The sequence below is a fragment of the Podarcis filfolensis genome (assembly GCF_964270895.1).
Source record: "Podarcis filfolensis genome assembly, chromosome: 14".
Taxonomy (NCBI): Eukaryota; Metazoa; Chordata; class Lepidosauria; order Squamata; family Lacertidae; genus Podarcis; species Podarcis filfolensis.
The window spans coordinates 26,573,430-26,584,126 of record NC_139616.1 but is presented as its reverse complement, the minus strand read 5'-3'; the positions used below and the strand labels follow the sequence as shown (position 1 = coordinate 26,584,126).

Sequence of the window (10,697 nt, the reverse complement as noted above, 5' to 3'; positions counted from 1 at the left end):
CAGCACAAAGCAAGCAGGTCTCTGTGTCTCCAGCCTCCAGCCTGCTTTCAGTTCAGTTCACACCCACACCCACTGGCTATTGTTCTCCTACTTGGCATCTAGGTGAAGGGGTTGCCTTTATTCCTCCCACTTCATACCTCTCCTGGTCCTGGGAGACTAGGCAGGAAGGGAGCTGGTCACAGCAGGAGGGGGAGACCCCCTGGCTTCTCCAGCAGCCTGCTTCATCACTGCCTGATGGACCCTCTCCTCTCCAGCCTCAGCTTCTGCATCTGATTCTGGACTGCTCTCTGCCACAGAATCTCCCTGCTCACTAAACCCTGTTACCTCTTCAGCTTCTAACATCCCCTTTTCCCCAATCTTCTCCCTCTGACCACTGATAGTTGTCCCACTCCCTGGGCTCTCTTGGGGGTTCCCCGGCTGATGCCTCCCTTTATCCCTCTGTATCCAACCAGTCCATGACAGAAGAGGGAGCCCAGTTTGGCCAGATCCTATTGTTGTTCCTTTGCAGATCCTGTCTAGCACTTCAACTCCAGCCCTTCCATCTGCAAGTCCTTAATTACGCCACGTTCCCTTTGCCCCTGGTATCTGCTTTATGAGCAGCCGTCCAATTTTAAAATAGCGGTTCATTTTTTATGGTAATGCTAAATTTATTCAGCTGCTCAAATCAGCTAGAAAATAATTATATCGGCAGCAACGAACCTCGCCTCCTATTTACATCTCGAGCAGAGACCCCCCCTCTGGGACTGTGTGGAATACTATTTGCATAGCCAAATTAGTCTCAGCCCACTTCCTTGCAGACAGGTGTCCACACCTCAAAAACCATGGCACTAATTGGGATCTTTGCTCATTGGTGGAATACAGAGGTCACCAATTAGCTGGGGACTGGGAATGGAGTGGGCGGGGGTGTGTGTGTGGGTAGGTGAACTAAATCCATCCATTGCACAAACCATAATGTTTTTCTAAAGCACAAGAAGAGCATGTTCTGAGGGCGCTGCTGCTGGTAACGGAGACAGGGGGCTGGGGTGGAAAAGCCTCAGCTGGCTCATGTGGAAGTGCAGTACCAAATGATGCACACCCTGATTTTAATCGGTGGAATTTTGGAGGGTATGGTATCTTTGTTTCTCCTGGTGAGGGAGACCCAGTCACTCCTGGGAAACAGATGCCTGTCCCTTTTCTGCATTCTGGACACAAGCTGGAACATGACAAGGCCCGTCCTCCTGCTCAACCCATGTAGGTGGTGTTTGACCTCGGGGGACCGATTCGGTCAGTCATGCCCCCCCTTGGAATTAACCCTGACTTTTGCTGTGTGGTGCAAATTTGTTAAATTCCATAAATGTTAGGGTGACCCATAAAAACCCAGGGACGCGTTCTGGCTTGTTTGCTGAGGCTTGCCCTCGCTCCTTTGCACAATGTAATTTTAACATGTCAATTTGCTCTGCAACAAAAAACATCTGGACTTCACATGTGCCAAGAGGGGTGGGGGTGGAGAGAGAGTGGGAGACGAGCCAAAGATGGCTGCGGGGGGGGGCAGTTATGGGCCGGCCTGGTCTTTTTTGTGCAGCATTTTGTGGTCAGGGCAAAAGGCTCTTGGAGGAAAGCAATCTCTCTCAGATCAATTGCGGGCTTCTCTTGGCAAACTTCCCTTTGTATGCTGAAAAGATTAGTAAATTTTATCCTAATTAAAATTTAAGAAAAGCCAAGATGAGTGCGGAGACTATTTAACTGGCGTGCAGTTTGCAATTAAATTTCCTGCTGAGCCGCCTGCCCAATATTGACATCTACTCTATTGGATTTTTCTCCCTCTCTCCAGCAATCTTATTATTTTGTAATCATGAATAACAACGAAGGAAATTAGACTTTTAGAAAGGATTTTCATTGCTGGATTGGAGTACAAAGCCCCACTACATTAATTCACCTTCTTAAGCTTGATCGCGTCAGATTCCTCTTTAAAGAAATAAAATGAAAAAGCTGGTTATGTAGAACCCCGCAGATGTCCAAAATGGGGAGAAACTCTCTCTCCCTCGACTCACCAGCTCAAATCCACCATGCCTTCCCTTAATCCCTAATAAACCCGATTTATCAGCCCTCCAAACCGAGACTGTTGTCTAGCGGACAGTTGTGACCTAAATAAGAGGCATCTCAAATCCATGTTTGAGCAAGGCACCCCCCCCACCAGGTTTTCTGTCCTCGGATCCAGCCACTCACACTAGTTCCCTCTGGGTGAACGGAACATGGTTTTGCACAGGAAACCGACACATCCATGGGCAAATGATTTGCAAAAGCAGCTGCGTACTGCCTCTGATCGCTGGGTGTTTGGGGACAGACAAGGGGTGTGTGGAAGAAAAGAGCAGCAGCTCAGCAGTAGAGCATCTGCTTGGCATGCAGAAGGTTGCAGGTTCGATCCCCAGTGGCATCTCCAGGAATGGCTGGGGAAAGATCCCCTGTCCTGAAGCCTGGAGAGGCGCTGCCAGTCTGTGTTGGCAATACTGAGATAGCTGGGCCAATGGTCGGATGGATTCATTATTATTTATTCATATTTCTATACCGCTAAATCACGAAATGTATCAAAATGGTTTACGACATTAGACATGGACTAAGGTTGCTTCTTATAAAAAGAGCCATAGGGTGTCATCCAAGTAATATACTTGGGTGCCCCCTCCCCCTCTCGCGCAGGATTGACTCACACGTAAACGTGTATATGCGTGGCGCTGGGAATAATTAAATAATTCGACACCAACCTGAAATCACAGGAGAGAGCTGGGAAGTCCTCATGGCTCACGAGGAGATCCTCCCCAGAGCCCAGAGTCCAGAAAAGAGACTCCAAGGGTTCCAAAATGGCGTGCAGGAGCTCTTACTGCTGCTGCGCCACCCCACCTGACAGCTGTTGGGTGGGGAGATGTATTTACCACCAGGCTCCCCACTTACGCATATTTCGCTTATGCATGTGGGAGGCCAGGAACATAAACCCCGCCTAAGTGGGGAGTCGCCTGTACTCAGAGTAGACCCATAGAAAGTCATGGACCTGGGTTACATAAGAGGAGCCTGCTGGATTAGGCCATCTCGTCCGGCATCCTGTTCTCACAGTGATCATTATGGGAAACCCACGAGCAAGACCTGAGCTCCATAGCTTTCTTGCTCCTCCTGTTGGGCTCTGCTGCTGGAGAATTGCTTGAACCTATCGTCGTAGGTTTTGAAGAGCATTGGAAATATTTCTGGAGGAGAGAGCTATCAATGGCTACTAGCCTCAGTGGCTGTCCTCTGCCTCCACAGTTCCAGAAAAACACAAAGCTCCAAGTAAGTCACTGTCAAGAGACGGCTTGAAAGGTTTATCTTTGCCCTAGTGAAGAATTGCACCCCCAAGTCAATGCTTCTTAAGACTAGCGTTCCTTGTGTCCTGCTAAAACCACTTGGCGTTCCCCACTGAATGAAAAAATCCTCCACCCGTTTGCTGATTCTGGTTAATGTTTACCAAGAGACATAGAATGGACAGGGCGACCTGACCTTCTCTCCCATTAGTCTTGGCTTTGAGTGTCTCTGTTTATCCTGTGCATGACAGCACGCTGCTAGATTTCCCTTCCACCTCCCCCCATGGGAAGAAACCCCAGATAATGGAGATGGTAATAATTGCACCATAATAATGATATCATTGATTGAAATAATGATAACATATTTGCTTCTGTGATATGCAGCCACTTCCGTGATATGTCACGGAGCACACAGAAGAGGTTTCGAAAGGACATGTCTGGTTGCATAAGAAGTCACCTCTTAAGGAATTAGAGGGAGAGGTTGGCTGCAAACAGATTCCAGGCTCTGTCCTGACAACAGACACCCTGCAGCACTTACAGGGTGCTTAAAATGTAAACCATCATCTTCTGCTGAAGCAAAAGCTTGTGTTTGAAAGACAGAGGAAACAAATGTCAAGTCTAAGTAGAAAATGCTTGATACTCCCACTGGCTTCTTGGTGCAATAAACAGTGTGCTTGGTAACAGACTGGAAACATTTCCTAGGGCAGGGGAGCTTAGTGTGCTCCAGAAACTGCCTGACTCAAACTCCCAGCAGCCAATGTGGTCAAGGAGGAGGAGGATGGGAGTAAGATCCCACTGGAGTCCTGTGTTCAGTTCTGGGCACCACAGTTTAAGAAGGATTTTGACAAGCTAGTGTAGGATAACCAGACCCACTTGAGTCTAGTTAATGCATGAAGGGGTTAATGCCATAGAGTAAGTTGTCCTGCCAGGCTTAACCTATATTGCTGCACCTCATCTTGGGAGGAATGGGCAACCAAGTCTTTTGTTATACTCAGTCAACATGTGAATTCAGTGTGTGAGCTGGTTGCTTCTGCTCAGCCGCATGGCTTTAACCAGCCTCTTTTGTTTCAGACAAGAATGGAGTATGAAAATAGCAAACCCCATACCAATAGTTACTGCCTGCACATCTTTTTCTGATTGCTGTATGGAAAAACACATGAATCTGAACTTTGAAGAGTTCTGTAAGGAAACCATGTTATAATTTACCAAACAATAGCTCAGTTGGTAGAGCATGAGACTCTTAATCTCAGGGTCATGGGTTTGAGCCTCACTTTGAGTGAAAGATTCCTGCATTGGATGACCCTTGGAGTCCCTTTCAAACCTGCAGTTCTAAGATTTTATGAGTTTGAGTCCAGCAATTTCTGGAGAGCCATAGGTTCCTTGACCTGGCCACAGAAGCCCCTGGGATGACCGTAAGTTCTGCCAGGATACATGAAGCACTTTAAGATTCTGGGCCTAGAAAACAGGACTCCGATTCATGGCCCAACAGCACAGAACATCTGATACAACACTGTGGGGAGAGAGGTTGGCTCATACGCTGTCTCTGCTGTAGGAAGTGGGATTAACAGCCATTGATGCACATCGATGCCTTTATCATTTGCAGGTGTAAGCATCTAAGGTACACTTAAGTGGCTCATTACGTGCAGGCGCAGCATTGCCTTGTAGCTGAGCATGAGAGCTGGCAGATTGAGCCCTGAATCACAGCTTGGCCTCTGTTTGATTGCCAGGATTGATTGGGCCAGGAGGCAAGCCTCGTGGTGGGACCAGCCGCTCCTGGCTGCCTTTCATCATCAGATCGCTCTGATGACTCACCTGGAGGAGAACCAGCTGGGAAAAAGAGACTGTGAATGTCTGCAAGCTTAATCTGGCCTGGCTTTGATGAGCGTTTGGTGCCCAGGTGTGCTGATCATGTGGGCAGAGAGGCTGGAGAAATGGGCTGGGTAGCATGCCAGGATCCTTAGACGTGTTGGCAGAGTGAGGGAGTAGGTGAACAAGAGCTCAGAGGGCCTTTTGAAATGGCTGTTGAATTATAGATACTCCAAGCCAGGCCTGGGTCACCCTGATGAGAGGTGATGGGTTGAAGTGGCCTCCCTCTGATGCCTCCCCAAATGTAGGGGTACTTGTAGGAACAAGTTTATCCCATTGCTTGATTATAGCCCTTTACTTATACAAGAACTTGTGTGCCTTCTCTGCTGTACATTTAAATGTATCCTCTGTTTTACTGATGCTGTAATATTTTCTAGTTTTACATAGTGTGCCTGATATAAATTTATTTATTTCATACCATTTGTACACTGCTTGATTGTAAGAAGACCTCAGCGTGCTTTACAAAGATGATAAAGCAATATAACTATCAGGGGAAATGGGGAAAACAACTCTGTAAAAGATTGGAAAAGGATAAAATCAGCAGTAAGTAAAACACAGATTAAAGCAGCATTCTACATGTCTGGGTAGGCTTGTTTAAGCAGAAATGTTTTTAGCAGGCACCAAAAAGGCTATGGTGAAGGGGCCTTCTTGGATGTCCATCAGCAGGGAGTTCCAGGGTGTAGGTGCTGCCATACTAAAATATAAATTTCTTAAAAATGTGGAACAGGTATTATGTGGCCCCTGAAACTGGGGCCACAGTTGCAGTCAAACAGGCATATGTGGGGTAAGGCAATTTTGCAGGTAAACTGGTTCCAAGTTGTGTTATGATTATTACTACTGTTACTACATTATACACAGTTATGAACACTGCCCCCTCGTGTGTGTATGTGATTACCAGCAACTATCCTACCGTCTTTCCCTTCTGTGGCCAAAGTGTTCCGAACATCCGAATCTCTAGGGAAAGCACTTAAAGTCTATCCTTTCCATTCTGCCCTCTTTTTCTTCTTGCCTTACTTGAAGAGATGAGAACTATATTGGAGAAATATCATTAGGCTCCCCAACCAGAAGAAATATTCACGAAATGCAGAGTCATAAATAAGCAAGCAGCAATATCCTGCTGTAGAGAGACATAATTTCAGTCTTTAGGAGCTGAGGAGGCCCCTGGGATGGCATAGATAAAGCCTGTCTGGCCTTGCTCTTTTTGTAAGAACAAACAGTGCCGTCAACAAGGCCCTGGTTCCCTCAACCAATGGAACAATTCCCTCTTTACAGGAAATTTTGTAGGGGAAATGGACACCGACAGATCCTAGAGAGATTTTTGGAGTAGCCACCACAAGCCCACTTGCAACGTGGATAGTTGACTACTACGAGGACCACATCTGTCCAGATACCAACTCGTTGACTGCGGATGCCACTATTCCTAATTTTAATCAGCAAAGCTCTTTGCAATTCTTGGGGGTGGTTTGCTCATATGCCAGCCTTGTAGATGGGCCATTGGAATACCTGTTTTGCAGCTGAGGTTCAAAGGGAGCCACTTGTCAGGGCTAGAGGGTGTCTTCATGGGATATAAAGGACCCTGGATGCTGTTGCTGGTTTTGTTTTGTTCAAATTCCATGTGTGTCTTAATTATTTGCATTTTTAAAAAACCGTAAACCACTCAGAGATACTTTCTTATAGAGCAGTATATAAATATTGTAAATAGGTGTGGGTGGTGTTGGTTTGTGGGTTTATTATTATTATTATTATGTATTTTGTGTTTTTATCTTGTATTTTTATGTTGTGAACCACCCTGAGCTCTTCAGATGAAGGGTAGTATACAAATTTAATAGATAATAGTAAAAAAAATAAACAGCTTTGTGGCACTCAAATCAAGCATCACTTGACAGTCAGTCCATCATCTGACCTGGAAGCTGCTACCTGTCTTGAACCCTTGCAGTTCACCATACCTGCTGGGAAGCTAGCTTTGGCCTTGGCAGAATGGAGGTGAGCTGGAGCAAGACTTCAGCAGCACCCTGGACAGCTCCCTGTATGGCTTAGGCTGGAGGTTCCATAAGAGCAGGATTTAAATGTTGTTTCAGCACCACCCATCCCCAGGCTGAGAATTAGAGGGGAGCTGAAGCTCTGACTTCTGTGAAAGGAGACTCTTTGTTTAAAGTGGTCCAACGTGCTTTAGAAATCATTGACGGGGTCTTTGTAGACCACAAGCTTAATATGAGTCAACAGCATGATGCACCAGCAAAAAGAAGCTAATGCAATCCTAGGCTCCATTGCAGAGGAGGACAACCAAGATGTTAAAGGGTCTGGAGTTGTGTTTAGCCTGGAGAAGAGAAGACTGAGAATTGACATGATAGCTATCTTCAAATACATGGAAGATGGAGCAAGCTTGTTTTCTGCTGCTCCAGAGCAACAGCAGATGAATTCAAATGGCAAGAAAATTCTAACTCAACATGAGGAAGAACTTTCTGATGGATTCAAGAGGACGAGATGGAGGAGGAGGACTAGTGGGGATCACCCCCCCTTCTCCTGATGCTACAGGAGAAGAGAGACACAGCCTTGATTTACAGCAAGGCTTTGGGGAGTTTGAGGAAGGTCACAGCGCAGAGACAGACGAACAAAGGAGTTGGGATGTGTTAGAAGAAAGGGGGGGATTGCAACAGGGCAGCCAGCTGACATGTCACTGGAGAGTATTTCTGATCCCCCTTCTCCAAGCATTCATTAAGGGTCCAGGAACAAGGGAATCAGAAACTTTTGGCTACAAGCAGCCACCATAAGGGAGGCTGCTGTTGTTAGGAATGTGGGAGGAGGAGCCCAGTTTGGAGCAACGCCATGTTAAGGCTTGTTGTGTTCTTTTGTCTCTCGCTATTAGGACTGAATAAAAACTAATTAAAAAGGGACTCTTCTTGTTTTCTATGCTCTTGCTGCAACCGGGGGAGGAACGGTTTTCCCAAAGCTTTGGCAGAGCCTTGACAATTAGGGAGAACTTTCTGATGGTAAGAGCTGTTTGATGGTGGAAGGTACTCCTTCAGAAGGTGGTGGGGTCTCCTTCATTGGGGGCTTTTAAACAGAGGTTGGGTGACCATCTGACAGGATTTTAGCTGTGATTCTCAGTCTTCTCTTTTCCATGTGAAACATCACCTGTCCCCTCAACTGTTCCTCATAAGGCTTGGTTTTCAGACTCTTGATCCTCCTCCTCTGCACACGTCTAACTTCGGAGAAGGGCATGGGCAGAATTCTGGGCATGTTCATTTCTCCCTTTGTGCTCCAGCAGGAAAAAACAGAACAGATTCACAATGAGCAAAAAAGGCAGCTGGCTGGCAGCTGATGGAGACAGTGATAGCCTTCAACTGAAAGACCTCAGCACCAAAAGAGACATGGTGGGAGGAAGGGACCCAGCTTATTGTGAGGCAAGTTTGTGCCGTTATTAAATTAGATGATGTTTTTCAAAGGAATGACATGCCGATCTGTTTCATTCCAGTAAATATGTAATTTACATTTAATTCCAAGTAACCTTTCCAGGGTTGCTGAGGTGTGAAAGAATTTAATGACACAACGCTACATTTACGAAGATGCCATTCATATTCATTAGGCTGGTGCATTAGCAGGCCGGCCTGTGGCTGCCACGCTGATATATGTCGGGGCCTTTACAGCTTCAGTTTATGGGGAAATAACAGCGCAATGCAGCGGAGATGGCTGGTGTGGCTCTGAGATGCACCAAGAGGCCACAAAGGGTGAAAGATATGGCACCTCTGACCTGCGGCTGGGCAAGGGCTTTTTTCAGGCTGCAGGCTGGCAAATTCAGGTGGTACAATGAGAGTGGGCTTAGTTGAATAGCAAACCAGATAAATGTGGGATAATAGCAACATCATGCTAGCCACTCAAAATGAATAGGAAATTGTTGTCATTCAGTCGTGTCCGACTCTTTGTGACCCCATGGACCAGAGCACTCCAGGCACTCCTGTCTTCCACTGCCTCCCGCAGTTTGGTCAAACTCATGCTGGTAGCTTTGAGAACACTGTCCAACCATCTCGTCCTCCGTCGTCCCCTTCTCCTTGTGCCCTCCATCTTTCCCAACATCAGGGTCTTTTCCAGGGAGTCTTCTCTTCTGATGAGGTGGCCAAAGTATTGGAGCCTCAGCTTCAGGATTTGTCCTTCCAGTGAGCGCTCAGGGCTGATTTCCTTCAGAATGGATAGGTTTGATCTTCTTGCAGTCCATGGGACTCAAGAGTCTCCTCCAGCACCATAATTCAAAAGCATCAATTCTTCGGCGATCAGCCTTCTTTATGGTCCAGCTCTCACTTCCATACACCACTACTGGGAAAACCATAGCTTTAACTATACGGGCCTTTGTTGGCAAGGTGATCTCTCTGCTTTTAGTTCATATATTCATAGAATCGTCAAACTTTAGAATTGGAAGGGACCCCAAGGATCATATAGTCCAATCCTCTGCAACGCAGGAATCTTTTGCCCAACGTGGAGCTCAAACCCACAACTCTGGGATTAGGAGTCTCATGTTGAGCCCTCTCACAGAGTAGAAATACAGTTCCACACAGTTTTTGTGCAAACATACCAGGAGGAATGTTCAAGAGACAGATTGTCTAAAAGTGTCTAGACTTGGTCAGGCTAGGGGTGCACTGTGCCAGGGCTTAAACTGGGTGGGGCAGCAAAGGCATTTGGGCGAAGGCCTGAAATAAGGATTAAAAATCACTGCAGATATTCAAAGCACATTTAATCATGCAAGGTTTTCTCTTCCCTATTCCAGATTTGGAATAATTAGACCTGTTTCAAAAGCATGAAGTTGCTGGGATGCAAGGTGCAGGCATAAGCAGCAGCACTGCTGAAGCTTCTTATTAGCTCTTTGCTTGCAGCCTAACACAGCAAGGTGCATTTGGGCCAAAGATCTTGCAGGGCGAGGGAGAAGAATATCAGGTGTGAAGGAGCAATGCAAAAACAAATAATGTCTCCCCCTGCTTTTTATACACACAAAAATAAATGAGATGTTTTACTGCTCTCTTCTCTCAATTCTTCATCTCAGCCAGAGAGAAAGAAAAGCGAGTTTTGTGATGACGCTTGAGGTTGTTCCGGAACACATTAAGGGAAGCAATTGGCGGCGCTGGTTCCTCTGCTCTGCATTCTGACCACATGCTCCAAAAATTGCAAATGGAGATTTGTTACATTTCATTTGCTCCTGTCCCCAAGAAGCCATTTGTGATGAGTCTGTATCTCCCAAGAGGCTGTGCTCAAATCAAAGGGAAAAGAGAGAGGATAGAGGAGATGATTGGATTAGCACATCTACAAAACACACACACAGAGAGAGAGAGAGAGAGAGAGAGAGAGAATTCAGTGGGGTAACTTAAAGATTATCTCATTTATTGTGGCCTGAGCAGTCCTGGGCAAGAGCCGAGGTGTCATGGGGTGGACTCCCCTCCCCCTGCCCCATAAGCACCACTGAAGTTTTTCCTCCTGGTTCTGGGATTAAATACCAGTCAGCTCCAAATAACGTCTTGCAAGCACAACTAGCGATAGGGG

At 46.4% G+C, this 10,697-nt stretch overlaps 1 long non-coding RNA gene across 1 annotated transcript; it reads left to right on the top strand.

The window, feature by feature from the left end:
• The first annotated feature begins 978 nt into the window (after positions 1-978).
• Positions 979-10,178, top strand: LOC310748739. The gene is made up of 2 exons (XR_014541348.1): positions 979-1,263; positions 9,931-10,178. It is a non-coding gene; the product is annotated as an uncharacterized lncRNA (long non-coding RNA).
• The last annotated feature ends 519 nt before the right edge of the window (positions 10,179-10,697 follow it).